Here is a 21,605-nt window from a genome sequence, read left to right as displayed (position 1 = left end):
TTAGATAGTTTTCATTTAGGAAATAACATTATGGGATATAGTACATAGATAGTTTGGGACATATATGCATGCGACCGCCAGGAAGGTGGAAGGCGAGCTAGTTGGATCTTGGCCTTTTTTGTCTAGCATTTCTTATGTTCTTATGTTATTAGACCCCACATTAGATCCCTAATATAATAATAATAATCCTTGCATTTGATATAGTGCCTTTTCAGGTCTTCAAGACTATTTTGTGGGTGAAACGCGGCAGCCAATTGTGCACAGCAGTGTCCCACAAACAGTCGTGGATTGAGTGACCAAATTACTTATTTATTTTAAGGGATTATTACCCCCGGGAAAAGCAATCCAACAATCGACTAACAACCATTTATTGTTAGCTAAACAGAGGCATGTGGAGTAAGAAAACTTGCCCAATGTTTTGCCTTGCCGGGAATCGAACCCAGGTCCTCTGGTTTGTGAGGTGAGTGCTCTAACCACTAAACCACTGGACTCCTGTAGCTTAGAATATTATAAATAACTTCACAAGTGATTTAAACAAGGTTAGAATAACTTATTTTGACTTATTGTCAGGTGCCCTCAACATGTAATCTTGTATTTGATTATCTTTGTTGACAGCAGCTTCACTGTAAAGCTGCAAACCTTCAGAGAATGATCAATAAAGGAACTAGGGAGTAATATTAGACACGTCACTTTGAATGTCCAAACAATGCAGTGCTGCCATTTGAAAAACTAAGAGAATGCTAGAATACAGCCAGAGAAGAGGAATACAAATCTACAGAAGTTATGCTTTCACTTTCCAATGCACTTGCCAGACCACAAGTAAAATACCTTGTTCAATTTTGGTTGTCATGCCACGGAGATAAGATATACCTGCAATAGAAAGATATAGAAAGGAACAACAAGACTAATCAATCCTGAGTATAAAGAGGTAAAGGATTAAAGAAACATAAGCCTCACCTGTTGAGGGTGCATTGAAGTATATAAAATAAAATGCTGACTTCCGCAACCTTCCCAGCCTCTCCATCTGTCTTCAGAAAACACAAGCAAATCTACCTCCTCAATCTTGCCTACAATCACTTCCTATACACACACATACACACAAGTTGTTGCTTATGTGTAGAATGTCCTGAGGCAACTTACAATAACAGTCACTAAACGTGACGTAATTATTTATGAAGAATTCTCTGAAGTAATAAAACGCTGTATAAAAAGCAAGTTTTTGTTTCATTCACATGCCTTGAGAACTATGTGCCAGTTTGAATGCCAAGTATCAAACTGTTATAATAATTCTTGCATTGGGTATAGGACCTTTCAAATCGAAGGGGATGTCGTAAAGCACTTCACAGGATATACTGCAAAGTGTAGTGACTGTGTAAATTTTGTAGGCAAGTGTTGTGTATTACATCTTAATCATTCAGGTCTTCATATAAAGCTTCAGAAGTTCACAAACCAATCCTGATTACATTTGGCCAATTGTTTCATTATTGCTTACAGGGTATTGCTGGCTTAGTGTGGCTGTTGCGTTGGCCTACATAACAGTCACATGCTTTGTTGTAACTCAAACCTTTGAGGTATTTCAACGTATTAAGGTCCAATATCAATCCTAGTATTATTACTATTTTCATCATCTTTTGAATCCCTTATGTCAATCACATCAGCTTTAATTTGTAACACACCATTTTCCCATCTCATCCTGCAGTGACAGCTGATCTTTTTAACACACGGTGTAAGTCATGGTATATTGTATTCATCAAGGCTAAAACATTTTCCTTCATCTCTGACTTTTTTTAAATATGGCTTGTCTTATCAGTACATTCCTTCATCTTCTTCCTTGACTATTTGTCTTTCTTTAGGATCAAATTGCTGTGTGTTATATTCCTCATATCCAGTAAATAACTATTTTTATTTTATGGCGGAATATAGTTTCAGCATGTGCTTCACCTGTGTTCACCCAACAGACTACAATTTCTTATAAATTATGGTGGATCATTATCAGTGCTGTCAACTGCTAGCATTCTATGAATGTGAATTTTTTGTGCAAAACATGCTTTTTTTTCCCAATATGAAAGTGTGAATAATGATACCACTCGAAATATTCACTTCTTCTCCAAGGTGCTGGGACATGTCATTGCCTCCCAATTTTGCTCCTTCTTTTCCTCATCTATCATATGATTATCATAAATGTGGCTTCCATCCTAACCACAATACTGAGACAGTCCTGATCAAAATCACTTGCAACATCCTCTCTGCCTGTGTCCAAGGCTTCCTGTGCCTCCTGGTCCTTCACAGTTTCTCCGCTGCTTTGACACCACTGACCACTCCCTTCTTCCCATTAGGGGAAACAGACATAAAGTTGTAGTGATTGGGGACGAGACTATCAGGCGGACAGATACGCTTATCTGCAGCCGCAACCAGAAGACCCGAAGGCTCTGTTGCCTTCCTAGGGCCGAGGTGAAGGACGTCTCGGCAGGGCTGGAGAAGAATCTGAAACATGAGGGCGAGGATCCATTGGTGGTACTTCACATAGGTACCAATGACATAGGTAGGGTTAGTAGTGATGATTTGAGGAGGGAGTTCAAGGAGTTGGGAACTAAATTAAAACAAAGAACATCAAAGGTAGTGATATCAGGATGTGCAAATTGGTACAGGAAAAAGGAAATTAAAGAGTTAAATGCATGGCTGAGGGAGTGGTGCGGAATGCAGGGGTTTCATTTTATGGGCCATTGGCACCAGTTTTGGGGGAAAAGAGGTCTATTTCAAAAAGATGGGCTCCACTTAAATCGGGCTGGGACAAACGTCTTAGCAAACGAATACATAGGGAGATAAATAAGGCTTTAAACTAATAAAGGGGGGGGATACAATTAGAAATAATCGCAAGCCAGCAGTATTAAGAAAACTAAAGGTGGCAGAACAGAATAGCGAGAGAGATAAACAGAATAGGTCAAAGAGGGGTAAGAAGCTCAGTAAAGAAGATAGGGCATCAGAAAGTAGGGGAAATGGTAAGAAATTAAAATCGCTATATCTGAATGCACGAAGCATTCGGAATAAGTAGATGAATTAAAGGCACAGATAGATACAAATAGGTATGATCTAGTAGCCATTACTGAGACATGGTTACAGGGAGATCTAGGGTGGGAGTTAAATATTCCGGGGTTTTCAGCTTATAGGAAAGATAAATGATGTGGAAAACAAGGTGGGGGTGTAGCCTTGTTAATAAAGGATGGAATAAAAACAGTAGAGAGGAAAGATTTCAAATCAGATAACCAAGATGTAGAGACGGTATGGGTAGAATTACAAAATAACAAGGGGCAGAAAACATTAGTGGGAGTAGTTTATAGACCCCCGAACAGTGATCACAGCATAGCGAAGAGTATTAATCAGGAAATTAAAGCAGCATGTAGCAAAGGTAATCCAGTAATAGTGGGTGATTTCAATCTTCACATAGATTGGGAAAACCAAATCGGCAAAAGAGGAGGAGTTTATAGAGTGTATGAGAGATAGCTTTCTGGAGCAGTATGCTGAGGAACCAACTAGGGGACAGATCATCCTAGACCTTGTTTTGTGTAACGAAACAGGGCGAGTCAGTAATATAGATATTAAGGCTCCTCTAGGGCAGAGTGATCATAATATGATAGAATTTAGCATTAAGTTAGAGAGTGATGTAGTCAAATCTGAAGCAAGGGTCTTAAATTTAAATAAAGCTAACTTTGCAGGTATGAGGGAAGAATTAGCTAAAATAAACTGGGGAATTAGATTAATATATGACAATAGACCAACAGTGGCAAACGTTTAAAGATGTAGTGCAAAATTCTCAGCTGTCACATATTCCATTGAGGAATAAGAGTACCACAGGGATAGCAGTTCATCCGTGGCTAACTAGAGCAGTTGGAGAAAGTATAAAACTAAAAGAAAGGCCTACAAAGCTGCCAAAAAGAGTAGCAAACCTGAGGACTGGGAGTGTTTTAGGGACCAACAAAGGAAAACCAAAAAGCTCACTAAGGGTGAGAAAATGAATTATGAGGGCAAGCTAGCTAGGAACATTAAGACAGATTGTAAGAGTTTTTATAAATACATTGAGAGGAATAGGCTAACAAAAGTAAATGTGGGTCCATTACAGGCAGAGACAGAAGGAATCATAATGGGGGATAAGGATATGGCAGAGTCCCTAAATAAAAACTTTGCTTCTGTCTTCGTGTTAGAAGACACAAGAAGTTTACCAGAAATAGAGATGAACCAAGGGGCTAATGATAGGGAGCAACTTACAGACATTTACATTAGCAAAGCATTGGTGCTAGGAAAATTGTTGGCATTAAAAAGTGACACGTCCCCTGGACCTGATGGTCTACACCCTAGAGTTTTAAAAGAGGTAGCTCATGAGATAGTGGAGGCCTTGTGCCTGATCTTCCAAAATTCTTTGGATTCTGGAACAGTTCCCATTGATTGGAAGATCGTAAACATCACACCACTATTTAAAAAGGGTGGGAGAGAAAAGATAGGGAACTATAGACCAGTTAGACTGACATCGGTGGTAGGGAAAATTCTAGAATCCTTAATTAAGGACGTCGTAGTGGGATACTTAGAGGATCACAATATGATGAGGCAGAGTCAACATGGCTTTACAAAAGGGAAGTCATGCTTAACAAATCTTTTAGATTTTTTTGAGGACATATCAAGTAGATTAGATAGGGGGGAATCAGTGGATGTAGTGTATTTAGATTTCCAAAAGGCATTCGATAAGGTGCCGCATAAAAGGTTGATCCACAAAATTGGGGCCCATGGAATTAAGGGGAATATATTAGCATGGATTGAAGAATGGCTAACGGGAAGAAAATAAAGAGTTGGAATAAACGGGTCCTTCTCAGTTTGGTGGGATGTGACTAGTGGAGTGCCACAAGGATCAGTGCTTGGGTCTCAACTATTCACAATCTACATCAACGATCTAGATGAGGACATCAAACTTAATATATCCAAATTCGCGGATGACACTAAACTAGGAAGGAGAGCAAACACCGAGGATGACATTAAAAAATGCAACAAGATATAGATAGGTGAGGTGAGTGGGCAAATAGGTGGCAGATGAAGTATAATGTCGGGAAGTGTGAGGTCATTCACCTAGGTGGCAAAAACAGTAGAGCAGATTATTTTTTAGAAAGGGAGAGACTAGATAGTGTTAGCATTCTGAGGGACAAGTGTCCTTGTACATCAGTCACAAAACGTTAGTTTGCAGGTACAGTAAGCAATTAGGAAGGCTAACGGTATGTTGGCATTTGTTACAAAAGGGTTAGAATATAAGAGTAGGGAAGTCTTGCTGCAACTGTATAGGGCCCTGGTAAGACTGCACCTAAAGTATTGTGTGCAGTTTTGGTGTCCTTATTTAAGAAAGGATGTACTCGCCTTGGAGGGGGTACAACGTAGATTCACCAGGTTGATACCTGGGATGAGGGGGATGAGTTAGGATAGGTTGAGCAATTTAGGCCTATATTCTTTAGAATATAGAAGAATGAGAGGTGATCTTATAGAAACCTATAAAATTATTAAGGGGCACGACAACAACAACAACAACAACAACAAGATTCCATTTATAGAGCGCCTTTCACGTCAGGAGGACGTCCCAAGGCGCTGCACAGAATAGATAGTGGGAGACTTTTTCCCCTGGTTGGAGAAACTATAACCAGGGGTCACAGTTCCAAAATTTGGGGTAAGCACTTTCGCACTGAGTTGAGGAAAAACTTCTTCACTCAGAAGGTAGTGAATTTATAGAATTCTCTACCCTAAAGGGCTGTAGATGCTCAGTCCTTGAGCATATTCAATACTGAGATTGATAGATTTCTTGTGGATAAAGGGATTAAGGGATATGGGGATAAGGCGGGTAGGTGGAGTTAGAACAGATCAACCATGAACTTATTGAATGGCGAGGCAGGCTAAAGGGGCCGAATGGCCTGCTCCTGCTCCTAATTCTGATGTTCTTATGTGACTTTCCTCGTACGTATTGGCTTTGTGTTTTCCGGGTTTCACTCCTATCTGTCTCAGGGTTGGCACTACATCTCCATCAGTTTCTATTCCTGCCCTCTGCACTGTCACATGAAGCGTTCCTCAGAGATCCATCTTGGTTTTTTCCTTTTCCGCATGTTAGTGATGTCATTCTCTGACATGGCGGCCAGATCCATATGTGTGCTGATGACATCCAACTCAACCTCTCTCTCTCCACCCTTGATTGCAGCACCACTGCTGTTCTGATAGACTGCCTGTCAATATCAAGTCCTGGATGAGCCTCAACTTCCTCCCAACAATGTCAACAATCCGAGGCTATTTTGCTCAACAAATGGCAGCACCTCCTCAACTCAGGAACTGACTGTAATGTTCTTCCTGATTGCACATTCCAGCTGATGCATCCAGTACAGAATTTCAGTATTTTATTCGACCTTGAACTCTCCTCCAAAGCTTTCATCTTCGCTCTGAGCAAATCTGCTTTCCTGCATCATTGCAAAATTGCTCGCCTCCATCACCAATGGAGCTGAAATCTTCAACCATAACTTTGCCATATTCAACCTTGAATTCTCCAGTACCTTGCTCACCAGCCTCCCCTGCTCTTCCCTCCACAAGCTCCATATCTTTAAGAATATTGCAGCCTGCCTTTCTTCCTGTACCAAGCTCTGTCAGATCATTGCCCACTTAAAACCTGATCTCTTTGACTGTGCCTTTGGCCACTTTCCTTCTACCCTGTGAAAGCTGCTCAGTAATCACTGAGTAAACTAACAGTGAGTTGTTACCAAGCAGTTAACATGGTCCAGTTGAAGTTTTATGGTACTGATGTTATTTTTCCCACAAAAGAAAGGCTTCAGAATTTCACACATACTGTACATTACCACAGCTTTATTTATTGCGCCCTCCAAATGGTGGCAGTCTGTGGGACTGCTGTGCGCAAATTGGCTGCCATGTTTGCTTACAAAATATACAGTCATTCCACTTTACAGTATATCTTGTGAGGTTCTTTGAGACATTCTTCCAATGTGAAAGGCACTATATGAAATACAAGTATTTTTACAAAGAATTATTTAACCTGCTCAGCTCTAGAGGATGTAATCCAAGTTTCCCAGCCTTTTAATTGGTAGTTTTATTTCTAGGATCTTCTGCCTTTTACCATTGTCTTTTCCCTCTGACTTGATGTCGCTTTGCCTTCACATCATTGAGTTCTTGGAGCCTTGTCAAGTGTCTCAAATCATCCAAACTATGAAAGTTCAAGAGATACAGAATGCTCTGTCACTTTACCTCAACTGACAATTCATCTTGTTCCTTGAAAAATGTAGATGCTAATTTTTACTCTTTACCCATGTTGTCCTTGGCACTAATAGTGTTACACATTAATCCTCTCAATATCTCAGAAAACTGACTTTCCCTCAGGGTATGAGTTCCTCTTAACAGGGAGGCTCAAAATACAAATTTCTCATTTCTATCTCATTAGGAGCTGTAGAACTCATGTCTACTTACCATCTGGCAGAATGTTTATTCATGAAAATGTGTTCTCCTCTCCTCTTTCACGCTGTTAGCCATGTAACGTACCCTCTATTTATCACAGGTTGGCACCTGGAATCACCAAAAAAAAATTACATTTCTAAATGCATGTCTCCTGCAAGGATTAAGCCTAGCTCTCAGCTAATGTAAAGTGTAACTGAATAATCGGTTATGTAGAATTACAATTTTCTTTAGAGAGGACAATATTTTTTTGAAAGTAGATTCTTGGCAATCTCCAAATGACATACTTTAACAAAATAGCTCAGGAGAAGTCTCACTCTTTAATGACTACCTTGGCAGAGTGTCCTGTGGGCAGTTTTTTTTGAGTTTTGCAACATTAGCACGACAGCCTGTTTGACCAAATAGGGTCTTTTCTGGGTGAAAAAAGAGAAAATAATTGAGCAAGTCACACAGCTACCCAAATTTACTCAGAGAATATTTTGCATTACAATTGTCAAATTCTGCTTTATAATTCACATAATCAGAAATGTATAGTAAAGTTTTACGAGTGTTAGATAAATAAAGCCATTCTTGCCTTCTTGAGCTTTCCCAGTGTTGAAAACTAAAATCTTTTATATATCCTTAAGCTATATTTGTATGACAAAGTAGTTTCTGAAGCTTTCAAGCTTCTGTCCAGGGATACATAGCCAGAAAAACACCAGAAATAATCAAGAACCTGTTGTGTAAGCTAAAATCCTGCATTCAAAAAGTTTGGTATTGTAGCGAGGGGGGTATTAGTCTTTGTTTAAAAAAATGTGTTCTCTCCAGAGTTCCATTAAATCTGAAAGGATGACACATATTCTTGAAATTCAATTCAACTGCAATGTGGAACCTTTTTTTCTTCTATGGTAACCACCCTGCTACAGACAGTAACCTTGACCACACAAGCACAAAGCTTACAGCAGCAGTTTTTAGTGCTTTCGGAAGCCCACTGACTAAATCTACAAAGAGCTGCTTGTTTCAGCGGAAATGAATGCTCTCAGCTAAATAAGTGAATCCCAAACAGCTCCTTCTTTTTCTTTCCGCAACGCAGTTTTGCTTCTCAGTAAGCAATGCCACAGACTAAAAGCTTCAGCCTCCAGCAGATTGCATCTCCTGTTGAGATATTTGGTTGTGTATTTCTATAATACTGTTCTGACAAAACAATACAATTCTATAAATAAAGTGTACGTAGAGGTTGTAGGGGAATTGCAATACGGATGCAGCTTGCTTTTCAGATGAGTTGGCTGTATTGCAGAACTATCTGGCATTATTGTACACACATTGATGCCTTTAACAAAGACTCGCAGTTTTTTTTACACATGTCTTTTATTAAAAGAAACTGCTGTGTTAACAATTCCTTCAATGAATAGGGAAGCAGGATTCACAAATGTCGAAAAGGCACTCATTTTTTTCCCATTAGTTTTCAACATATTAATTTTTTGGATTTATCTCTGTAACTAGATGAAATATGCTGTCAGAAAATTATTTTACAGCTGTGTTGAGCCCCAAAGGTATTTTGATAAAAGTTACTAAATCTACATTCACCCTGAAGCGAAGCATAGAATGATTCGGGATTAGAAATATGATAGAAAGCCCTTCAGCTGGTGAGAATGTGGTTTAATATTCATACATAATATGTAAATAATTGACGTTATCCAATGATAATTTTCGTGGGTGAAAAAGAATATTATCACGTACCGTAAATTTCCTCCTTCATACAGTAATAATAATAATTCTTACATTGAAAATAACGCTTTATCACGTCTTCGAGATGTATCCAAGCGCTTCGCAGAATTTGTTTAAGGAATTATTATTCCCAAAAAAGCAATCTGCCAATCGATTAACAGCCGGTTAGGTAAACAGAGGCGTGTGGAGTAAGGAAACTTGTTTCACCCTGCCAGGAATCGAACCCAGGTCCTCTTGCTTGCGAGGCGAGCGCTCTAACAACTAAGCTACAGGACTATACAATAATAATCCTTACATTTGGTAAAGCACCTTTCCACATTGGGAGGACATCTCAAAGTGGAGTGCATGTATGTTTCGTGGGTGAATGCGGCAGCCAATTTATACTCAGCAGTGTCCCATGATAGCCATAAAGTGAATAACTAATGCTATTGAGATATTGTTGGCCAGGACACTGGGAGAAACTCCCTTCACTTTTTGAATTAGTTGAGGTACAGATCAGCCATGATCTAAATAAATGGCAGAACAGACTCTTATATTCTTATGTTCCTATGAATCGTGCAATGGGATTTTTAACATGCACTTGAGAAGTGGGGAAGTTTGGGAGGGGACCTAAGAGAGGTGTACAATTATGAGAGATTTTGACAGGGTAAATAGGAAGAAGCTTTTCCACTGATAGATAAGTCAGTGACTAGGGGACATAGTTATAAGATTAGTGACTGGGAGACATAGCTACAAGAAGAGCAAACGGAGAGCTTTGGAGAATTGTTTTTCACGCAGAGAGTTATTGGGATGTAGAATGCCCTGACAGTTAATGTAGTGGATGCAGAGATGCAGAGACAACAACAAATAATAATAATCCTTGCATTTGATATAGCGCTTTTCCCATCTTTTAGACGTCTCAAAGCGCTTCAGAGAATATACTGTAAAGTTAATTGACTGTATATTTGTGGACAAAACGCGGCACCCAATTGCGCACAGCAGTGTCCCACAAACAGACATGGATTGAGTGACAACATTTTTTTTTCTTGAGGGATTATTATCAGGCATATGGAGTGAGGAAACTTGTCCAAGGTTTCACTCTGCTGGGAATCAAACCCAGGTCTCTCGCTTGCGAGGCGAGTGCTCTAACCACTGAGCTACAGGAATCCACATACAATGCAATTATATTTATATAGCGCCTTTCATGTCAGGAGAATGTCCCAAGGCACTGGACAGGTATATGAAGAATAGAGGTTTGAAAGGATATGGGGATAAGGCAGGGCAGTGGGATTGAATTAACAGCTTGCTCTGCAAACTGGTGCAGATGCAATGGGCCAAATGGCCTCCCTTTGTTCTGTTCATTTCTACAACTGATGATTTTATGATCTTACAGGCTAAGAAGAGGTGGAACTTCTGACCTCTAGTCTCTTACTTAGATTTAATTTACGTTGTTTCGTAACAATTTCATAACCGGTTTCTAAATATGAAATGTGTAATTATCACATTCCTAAAACATTGAATGTGCTGAAGAATTAATTCTAAGTTGAATATTAACACATTTCTTAAGAAATACTGCAAATGACACCCCTGAAGTCTCTGGACTCTGACTATACTTCATGGATATTGTAGTTAATGCCACTGTATCATCATTAAGGGGACAAAATAACATTTTCCCTGTTCACAATGTGGAAACCAGTATAAGAGGTTTACTTCCAGATCAATATTTCAGTCCTGAAATCTGCACTCAAGGGAGAGCCTTGTTTTATTCAGAGCTATTGAGCCAATCAAAAATGCACATTCTTAAGGCCCATGACAAAGAGTCTACAGATAATATACCAGGCCTTATTTGGGTGCAATAGACCATTATAACACTATAATCCTTGCATTTGATAGTGCACCATAGCAAGTTGTCAAAGCATCTCAAAATGCTTCACATGATTTACTATACAGTTTAGAGAAGTGTATTTATAAGCAAATGTAGCAGTCCTTTTTTTGCATATCAGTGTCCCACAAACAGCCATGAAGTGAACGATCATTTTTTTGGCTGGAAGATTGTTGGCTAGGACACAGGGAGAATCTCCCTACTCTTGTCAAAATTGTGCATTAGGATCTTTAACATCCACCTGAATATACAGAAAATACATTGGTTTAACATTTCATCTGAAGGACAGCACCTCTGACAATGTAGCGGTGTCCCAGTACTGGATTTGTGCGTCAGCCTATGCCCTGGGCTATGAGCTCAAACTTTCGACATGGGCATTGAATCTATAACCTTCTGATTCAGGGGCAAGAGTGCTACCAACTGAGCCAGGCTGACACCATAATAATAATAATAATAATAACCATTTCAGAAATATTATACAGAGAAAAGAATTGAAAGAGTATAGCTAGAAAGGACAAATTGGGAAATTAATGCGTCCAACATTGATTTTAGTAGTCTAATCTCTACTCAACATTCTGTGCTTACAAATGAAATGGGTGCAGTGATAGTGATAGTGTGGAGCTTGCCAACTACCACTGAAACTGTGAAGTTACTATGTCAATATTCACCACTAAGCCCACAAACAGTTTATGCCGGATATATTTGATTTGGTGAATATATATAATTTGCAAAGACTCTAAGCTACAATTTATATTCCTTTCACATGTGTGAAAGCAAAAAAAATAGTAATAATGAAATGAATGTGAGACTTATCGCGCTTCTCCCACACGCCACCCTGCCCCCTTACCAAGATACAACATTCTTCTTCCCCAAGGTCTTCTTCCCTGTCACAGAGTGGATTGACTGCAAGATCCTCACTCTAGTGTTTAAATCCCTCCATGCCTTGGCACCCCCTATCTTTCTAACCTCCTCTCTCCCCACAGCAGTAACCGCTGCCTCTGCTCTACTGGGTCCGGCCTCCTCCATGTCTCCCGAATCCTCTGCCCCACTATTGGTGGCCGTGCCTTCAGCCACTAGGCCCCAAAACTTTGGAACTCCCTCCCTCAACCCTTTCGCCTCGTCCCCTCCTTCCCCATCTTCAGGTCGAGCCTGAAATCCTTCCTGTTCGACTGCGCCTATGGTCACCTTCTCCCTCCCCCTGGCTCGGCCTCAGGCTCCATATTGTTAATATGAGACGCCGCCTGGCATGGAGGGCGCTATATAAATGCAAGTTGTTGTTGTTGTGTTACACGCAGTGGAGTGGTTTAAAAATCAAATCAACCTCTTGCTGGCGGATTCCAGTGACAAGATGCCCTGGGAGCTGAAATCCGTGAACATCTGTTTGTGAAATGAAGCTGATATTACACTTCCAGGGCACTTGCCAAGAAACAGAGCAGAGGTTCAAACAAGTTTATTAAAGAATGTGAAATCTTTTAATTTAACTTGCATCTCTCGAGGGGCTGTTTTCTGCACTCCCAAGCAGAAGGCAACAAGTTGGCGTCCCAGGCCTGCCCACCATTTAAGGTTGTTTGCACCATTTGGGCGGATGTGATCAGTTTGTTACCCTAATTGCTAATCTGAATAGCAGTGATCTAAGAGAAGAGAAAATGGTTAAATTTAACCAATCAACAAATCACTGAACGGCATTGACAGTAACTTTGGGGAAAAAAAAGCTGGTTCACAATTCAATCCTCTTGTCTTAAGGCTCTTGCACTGGGGTTAAGTAGTATCTCTAGCAGAATTTTTTTAAAGATGTCTCTCTGCTATACTGTCTTTTGTATCTTGTTGTTGTTTAGAATGCAGTCAAACTATAATTTCAGTATATGCAACACAATGTTTATCTCATGATATCCTTAAAGCTGTTACCAAAGTATCTTCTTGGATGCCTTCTCATCTATACGGTACACAGTCATCACACTTTTTGCCTAATGACATGAAAGGATACAACAACAACAACAAGATTACATTTACATAGCTCCTTCCACTTCGGGAGGACTTCCCAAGGCGATGCCGAATGTAAGGATATTTTCCTCTCTTGTTTGTTTCTTCACTCCAGAAGTACTCCAAATCATTCGCTGTGGCTTTTGCCAACTTGTGCCTTATACTCTCTGGATTTAAGCCAGCAGGATGTGTCCCTCCAGAGAGGGAGTATACATTCTGTTCTAAACACAGGGACATTTCCATGCATAGGCAGAATGTATATGTGGACCTCTGATTCTGGTTTGGATACTCGTAAGTGTGGTGATGGGTTCTACAAAACGCCTTTAAGAAAGCAAGCAATGAGCAAGGTCATTTGGCCCAATGAATCTGATCCCTGTTCAGCCTGTGCACAATGTACTCTGTCATGTCCTTCACCCAATAAGAGTAATCTCCTGAGTTCTGCAACATTTTTCCCTGGCCCTCCCTCACTCCCCAAGACAAATCAAGCAATACCGCCGAACATCTGTCCCACATAATCTTCATCCGTGATATTAACTCTGATTGCTGTGCGATAACCCAGCCACAAGAAGTCCACCTCTGCAATACTTTTTTCTCTACTGCTTCTGCCAGGTCAAACAGAACTCCAGAGTAGCTGGATGTCTTTTGCTGGCTCCAAGCCCATCCCACCCCACCCATTTCCTCTCTCCTCCCCTCCACCCCATCCATATGCAGAAAATCACAGACTCCAATTTTTACTTTAATATTATAGAAAAAAATGAATTTCAAACATTGTTTTGTTGCCATGGCTGAAAGTACAAATCATTTGTTTAGCAAACAATCCTATCTGCTCCTCTGCAAAAATATACTACCAAAGAGTAACATTAAAGCAAACAGTGTATTCATTACATTCAAGAGTCAAACCCCACTGTAACTTCACACCTTCCAGTTAGCAAACTAAATCCCAGTTTACAACTTGATCTATTCTGAGAAGTAATTGTTTCATTCTGTGAGACTAAAAACCTAAACACATACATAAAGTCTTTCAGTTATTGTGAGGCTGAGTATATGTTGTGTTGAGCTAAATAAAAAAGGTGGTTGTTTCTCCTCTGGGAGCTGGATGTGAATCTAGCCTTAGACTGATGGGATGGTACTGGCCTCTCACTGACATCTGTAAATGTTCCATGTTTAACAGTCTCAACCTGTTCTAGAGACTGTAAATCCACAGAATAAATCTGCCCATTGTTAAACTAGAGCGGAGGAGCTTTACTCTACATCTGATTATGTTACATAAGGCCTGGGCATGCTTAAGATTCATTTACTACCATAAAATAAATTAAAGAAAAGCATTGCTCATATAATATTAATAATACAACATGCACTGAATGATATTTTTTTCCAGCAAGGCAATCCAAAGCATTGTTTACTTGCTGTAATTGTCATAAATTCACAAAACTTGTAATCCTTAGCCCAAACTAACTAGAGCTGTGCTGTGAAAGGGAAAGAAAGAAAAAAGTTTGGTTCAAACAATACTTTCATTGAAATATCACCAATGACAAGAGTCACAGAATGTTAGTTGCAGTCTCATTGTTCATAGAAAACAAAGAACCTGGAGGAGGCCTTTCAAGACTGTTTTGTCAGTTTGTTATTAATATAGTACATTTGGTATATCGCCTTATCACATCTTTGAGAAGTCTCAAAAAGCCTCACAGAATACTGTATACTGTAAAGTGAATTGCCTGTATATTAGGTCATAGCAGATCTTTTGATCCCATTTCTCCACCTTTTCCCACACTCCTTCACACTCCTCCCAATTTTGCATCTTTAAAACATTTGAATTAATTCTGCCTCTTCAGACTTTAGGAGGAGTGCATACCACAATGAGAAAAACAGGGCAATTGGATGTTTTACTGGTTGTTGGAAGAGACACGTGTTTTTTTTGCTTTGGGCTCTGAGTTTGCATCCAGCAGATTGAGGCCGAATACAAACATATATACAGTCTCACCCACAAAATATACAGTCACTACACTTTACAGTATATTCTGTGAAGAACTTTGAGACATAAGAACATAGGAACATAGGAACAGGAGTAGGCCATTCAGCCTGTCGAGCCTGTTCCAACATTTAACTAGATCATGGCTGATCTATATCTTTACTAGAATTTCAAATCCAATTTCCCGCTTTCTCCCCATATCCCTTAATACTCCGACCCACCAAAAATCTGTCAATTTCTTTCTTGAAGGTGTGGATGGATCCAGCATCCACGATCGTTTGGGGGAGAGAGTTCCAGATTTCTACCACTCTTTGAGTGAAAAAATGCTTCCTGATTTCACTCTTAAATGGTCTGGTTCTAATTTTAAGACTATGCCCCCTTGTTTTGCATTCCCCCAACATAGGAAATAGCTTTTCTGCATCTACCGATCAAATCCCTTTATCGTCCTAAAAACCTCTATCAAATCACCCCTCATTCTTCTAAACTCGAGGGAATACAATCCAAGTTTACGCAGCCTTTCCTCGTAACTTAACCCTTTTTGGCCTGGTAACATTCTGGTGAACCGCGCTGCACCCTCTTCAGGGCCAATATATCTTTCCTGTGGTCTGGTGCCCAAAACTGAACGCAGTACTCCAGGTGGGGTCTGACTAACGCTCTATACAGCTAAAGCATCATTTCTTCCCCTTTGTATTCCAGGCCTCTCAAGATAAAGGCCAATATACCATTTGCCTTTTTGATTATGTTTTGCACCTGGGAACTAGTTTTTAGTGATTTGTGGATATACACACCCAAATATTTTTGCTCTTCCACGGCTCTTAATTTCTCCCTGTTAAGAAAGTATTCTGCCCTATCTTTTTTCGGACCATAGTGGATGACCTCGCACTTCTTTACATTGAACTCCATCTGCCACAGCTTTGCCCAATCTCGAAGACGTGATAAGGCACTATATCAAATGTAAGGATTATTATTATTATCCCACATAAAATGAATTTCAATAGATTCTACAAATTTAACAGTGTAAAATACATGCTGGGATTAACTTGGATTAATTGGCATTAAACTTCCAATCTCTCTTCGAGGCTGGCTGATGTGAGAGGTAGAAAACATCTAATGTTTGAGTATGTGGCGGTTGGGATTGAGATACTTACTTTACAGACAAAGCATTGCTATTAGCCTTTAAAATATGCGATCTGTTTGGAAAAGTAGATTGGCACTTGTTCTTGTCAATAATTTACTGACCTTGGCAAAAAAAATTTTTTACATTTTATAGGAGCTTTACCTTTTATAGGAGTTTTACCATTTATAGAAGCACTCCACCAGTCTCGACCATTCACCTTGAGAGCAACTGGCAGATATCTGTCTTGTGGTTGGAACTGCAGAAGAATAAGTAATCTCCTGGAACACAGATGTTCGGTGCATTTGGGATCCGCATCCATGAGAAGTCTATTACTTTTTGTCATAGCTACAGATTTTCAGGTATTATCAAATCATATAGACAATTTCACTTTTTCTTCATTGAACATTTCTTTCTCATGTTAGAACCATTCACTCTATGCTGCACTAATACTGGAGTGGAATGCTCAGCATCTAACTCTAAAGCTCTGGAACTCCATCCCCCAGTGCCTTCGCCGCCTCCTCCCTTTCCTCCTTCAAGGCCGGTCTCAAGACCTTTCTCTTCGACCGTGTCTTCAGCTCCCCTCTCGACTCTCTACCCCCTCCTCACTCCCTCCTTTCCCTCCCCTCACCCTGACCATTTCCCCCCTGCTCGGGTCCTGACCCAACTGTACAGCGCCTTGGGACGTCCTCCCGACGTGAAAGGCGCTCTATGAATGGAATCTTGTTGTTGTTGTTGTAAATCTTTGCTCAGTGCCGTATGTGCAGAAATCCAATAGTAGGTGTTGGATTTGAAAATATTGGAGTTTAATTTGTGGTATTACAACAACAACAAAATTACATTTGTAAAGTGCCTTTCACATCAGGAGGACGTCCCAAGGCACTGGACAGTCAGTGTTTCAGGGCTGGGGGTCGGGATTGGGGAGGGTGGAGGGAAGTAGGGGAAGGAGGGTGATCGAAAGCACGGTCGAAGAGGGGCGTCTTGATATGGGTCTTGAAGGAGGCGAGGGAGGGGATGAAGTGGAGGAACTGTGGGATGCAGTTCCAGAGGATGGGGGCCGAGTGGTGGAAGGCCTACCGGCCAATGGTGGTGTGGGCGAGGTGGAGACGTGAAGCAGGCCAGAGCCCACTGAGCAGAGAGAGCTGGCAGGATGGTAGTGGGTTAGGACATCGCAGAGGTAAGGGGGAGCAAGGCCATCCAGGGCTTTGAAGGCGAGGACCAGGATCTTGAACTGTATTCTCTGTGTGATGGGAACCCAGTGGAGTTGGGCAAGGATGGGGGTGATAGGGTTACGGAGTCTGGTACAGGAGAGGACATGGGCTGCAGAGTTCTGGATGATCTGCAGCCTATTGGAGGGAGGAGTTGGGGAGGTCGACAAGCAGGGAGTTTTCATAGTCAACCTGGATGTTATGAATGCGTGTATGAGGGTTTCAGCGACCTATGGTGTGAGACAGTGGCAGAGCTGGGCGATGTTGCAATGGTGGAGGAAGGCAGAGCGGGTCATGTCACAGATGTAGGGTAGAAAGGATAGTTGAGGGTCAAACAAGAAGCCAAGGTTCTGGCTTAGTAAGGTAGAGTGCGCATCCATGGATGGTGATGTTGTAAGTGCCTGAGATGTGGAGGCACTGACTGGAGTCAATCAGGAGAGCCTCAGTTTTGGTGACAATCAATTGAAGAAAGTTATCTCTCATCCAGGACTTGATGTCTGAGAGTGGTCCTAGAGTCAAGGGTGGAGGCAGAGAGATACAGTTGGGTGTCATCCGCATACATGTCGAAGTTGCCCCCATGTCTGTGGATGATGTCACCAAGAGGGAGCATATAGATATTGAAGAGGAGGGGAACAAGGACAGAGCCCTGAGGAACACCGCACGAGACGGTCCAGGGGCTAGAGGAGAAACCATTTGTGGAGATGAAGTGGTGGCGGTGTGGGAGGTACAATCTGAACTAGTCAAGGACAGAACCATGAAGGTTGAATGGAGAGGAGCTGGATGAGGATAGAGTGGTCAGCGGTGTTGAAGACAGTAGAGAAGTCAAGGAGGATGAGGAGGCAGAGGGAGCCCTTGTCGCAGATGGACAGAATATCATTTGTCACTTTGACCAGAGCTGTTTCTCTACTGTGAGCAACATGGAAGCCCGATTGGAGGGTTCGTGAAGGGAGGGCGAGAGAGGAAGGAGCGAAGCTAGCAAGTAACAACTCGTTCCAGGACCTTGGAGAGGAAAGGGAGGTTGGAGATGGGGTGGTAGTTTGAGAGCAGAGATGGGTCCAGGGAGGCTTTTTTTTTAAGGATAGCAGTCATGACAGCCGATTTTTAATGAGTGGGAACAGTACCAGTGGACAGGGAGAGATTTATGATGTCTGTGAGTAGAGGGGCAAAGAGGTGGAGCTGAGAGGTAAGGAGAGGGGTTGGGGTGGGGTCGAGGGAGCAGGTGGTTGGTTTCATCTGGGTTATAGTTGTGGTGAGAGAGGAGTGGGGGACAGGTTTGAAGGTGTGGAGGGAGGGTGGCTAGGAGCCGAGGTGGGAGGGTGTAGTAGACGGAAGGGCAGAGGCAGCTGAGCGGATCCCCTCAACTTTAGATTTGAGGAAGTCCAGCATCGCCTCGCAGTTGGCATTGGAGGTGAATGTGGGGGAGGCCTGAGAGGGTGGACGGAGGAGCCGGTTGGTGATGGAGAAGAGGAGCCTTGGGTTGTCCTTGGCCTCCAAGATTGTCTTGGAGTATGCAAAACTCTTATTAAGAAATGTATAAATGTTAACTGTGTTGCAGACGGCATTCTTTGTTTTAGAAATGCAATACTTACATGTTTCTTATTAAGGAATTTAATAAGAAATAACACAAGTTTAACCTTAATATTTAAAGACCTGGTGGTACAATTGGCTGTTTAAGTTACACTGAAGCATGATACACTGAAAGTAGTTGGGAGTGTGCATTCAATCATCAAAGAGCTTTTAAGCTACCAATTCAAAGCTAAGGATGAATTCATTCTCACCTGCCGGGTTTATACATTCAGGACCAACAATCCTCCCTTTCACATAGGATAAGCTCTCAAAGCACTTTGCAGGGAAGGTGTGGAAACAACAACAACTTGTATTTATATAACACCCTTCATTTGGAGCACTTAACACAGTGAGCAAATTGATCTTAGCAGCCGGCCTCCAGCAATGATTTTCCTTTAGATTGCACTGGTCAGATAGGATTTATACCATTCTTTTTTCCGACAAATTGCCTTGCTCTGAACAATGAAATGTGCAGTATATATAGGATATGACTGTTGGTTGCTTTCATACAGATTTTATGCAGAAGGGCTTTCACCTTTCAAGACTTATTTTACTATTTTATTTTGTCCACTTTTGTTGAACCCCAAGTCCTTAACAGCATTTAAACGAGAATTTAATAGATACTTATAATTATAATATTCAAGGTTATGGAGAAACAGTAGAGAAATAAAAATAGTGGAGATAGCTTCAGTAGCTTGAGTGCAGACACAATGGGCCAAATATCCTCCATCTGTGCTGTAAACTGCTTGTCATCTGCTTGTCGGCCTTCCCAACTGCTCCTTCCACAGGCTGCAGATAATCCAGAACTCTGCAGCCCATCTCCTCTCCTGCACCAAACTCCGTGACCCCATCTTCTCAACTCCACTGGCTCCCTATCCTTCAGAGGATCCAGTTCAAGATCCTGGTCCTCACATGCAAAGCCCTCCATGGCTCGCCCCACCCTACCTCTGCGACCTCCTAACTCCCTACCAACCCGTCCATTCCCTCCACTCAGCCGGCTTTGGCCTGCTCCACGTCCCCCAACCCACCTGGCCCATCATTGGCAGGAGAGCCTTCAGCCACTCTGCCCCCAACCTCTGGAATTGCATCCCCCAGTCACTCCACCTCGCCCCTTCCTTAGCCTCCATCAAGACCCGCCTCAAGACCCTCCTCTTCGACCATGCCATCGGCCACCCCCCCTTCCCCTCCCCTCCCTTCGCCCCCCAACCCCAGCTTGGGTCTGAAATGCTGTACTCTGTTCTGCTCCTTGGGACGTCCTCCCGACATGAAAGGCGCAATGTAATCTTGTTATTGTTGTAAACATTGTTGATTCTACATTCTTCATGTATATTTGCTGAATTATTATTACAGTGGAAGATTATATATCAAATTGTCAACTATGCATCCAGCTTCTTACCTGCCAAGTCCTATGGGCACATCTAGACCATGTGTCAAAGGCTTATAAACCTCATAAAACTTATAAACTGCAGTGCAGTCAAAGAGAAAACAGATTGTGCTGACAAATGAACAAAATCTACAAATTCTCTTCTGGCTCGATAAGTGAAAGTGAAAGCAGGGGAAAGGTAACTGCTGATTTTGCAGATTAGTTAAAGTTCCACAACATATATGAAAAACAACAACAAAATTACATTTCTATAGCACCTTTCATGTCGGGAAGACGTCCAAAGACGCTGGACAAACAGAGTGACGGACCCGAGCTGAAGGTCCGAGTGGGGGAGGGGCAAGGGCAGGGGGGAAATCAGGAGATCGAAAACACGGTCGAAGAGGAGGGTCTTGAGGTGGGTCTTGAAGGTGGCGAGGGAGGGGATGAGATGGAGGGACTGTGGGATGGAGTTCTAGAGGGTGGGTGCAGAATGGCGTAAGGCCCACCCGCCGATAGCGGGGTGAGCAAAGCGGGGGACGTGAAGTAGGCCGGAGCCCGTTGAGCAGAGAGAGCGATCAGGGTGGTAGGGGGTTAGGAGGTCAGAGAATTAAGGGAGAGCAAGACCGTGGAGAGCTCTGAAGGTGAGGACCAGGATCTTGAACTGTATTCTCTGTGTGATGGGAAGCCAGTGGAGTTGGACAAGGATGGGGGTGATAGCGTCGGCGAGCCTCGTGCGGGAGAGGACATGGCTGCAGAGTTCTAGATGATCTACAGCCTGTGGAGGGAGGAGTTGGGGAGGCCAACAAGCAGTGAGTTTGCATAGTCGAGCCTCGATGTAATGAAGATAGTCATGTATGAAGTTTTGGCAGCCTGTGGTGTGAGACAGTGGCGGAGTCGGGCGATGTTGTGGAGGTGGGGAAAGGCAAAACGGGTCATGGCGCAGATGTGGTTTAGAAAGGATAGTTGAGGGTCAAACAAGACCCCAAGGTTCCGGACTGGCTTAGCAAGGTGGAGTGTGCAACCATGGATGGTGATGCTGCAGTGCAGCAAAAAGGCAGAAGATAAATGAAAGCTGTTGACGGAGGTATCTGGGCATGGCAAAAACCACAACACATGCTTACTGATAATAATAATAATAATAAAATAAATGTTCTTGGATTGATCATGCAAATCATTCTTGAAAGCATAATAAAGTCTTAGTATAACCAACATGCAATTTACATGTCAACATTGAATCACAGGATGAAATAGAGAAGAAATGAGGAAAAAAACTACTTTGATCATATATTCATACGTGAGGACAATTAATCTAACTGACCAGCAAGATTTAATGTTCCTGGAAGAATAAATAGTGGAAGAATTGT

The 21,605-nt window shown here is 41.9% G+C and overlaps 1 long non-coding RNA gene across 2 annotated transcripts; it reads right to left on the bottom strand.

The window, feature by feature from the left end:
* Window positions 1-809: 809 nt before the first annotated feature.
* Window positions 810-20,359, bottom strand: LOC103175707. Of its 2 annotated transcripts, XR_487527.2 has the most exons (4): window positions 20,275-20,359; window positions 16,270-16,385; window positions 7,489-7,584; window positions 810-870 (listed from the first exon to the last, which is right to left on the bottom strand). It is a non-coding gene; the product is annotated as an uncharacterized LOC103175707 (long non-coding RNA). The 2 variants fall into 2 exon arrangements; XR_487525.2 differs by lacking the exons at window positions 16,270-16,385; window positions 20,275-20,359 and adding an exon at window positions 7,805-7,882.
* Window positions 20,360-21,605: the final 1,246 nt, after the last annotated feature.

This window comes from Callorhinchus milii, unplaced genomic scaffold (assembly GCF_018977255.1).
Source record: "Callorhinchus milii isolate IMCB2004 unplaced genomic scaffold, IMCB_Cmil_1.0 Scaffold3, whole genome shotgun sequence".
Taxonomy (NCBI): Eukaryota; Metazoa; Chordata; class Chondrichthyes; order Chimaeriformes; family Callorhinchidae; genus Callorhinchus; species Callorhinchus milii.
Note: the sequence above shows the minus strand (reverse complement) of the source record. Positions and strands in the feature narration are given on the sequence as shown.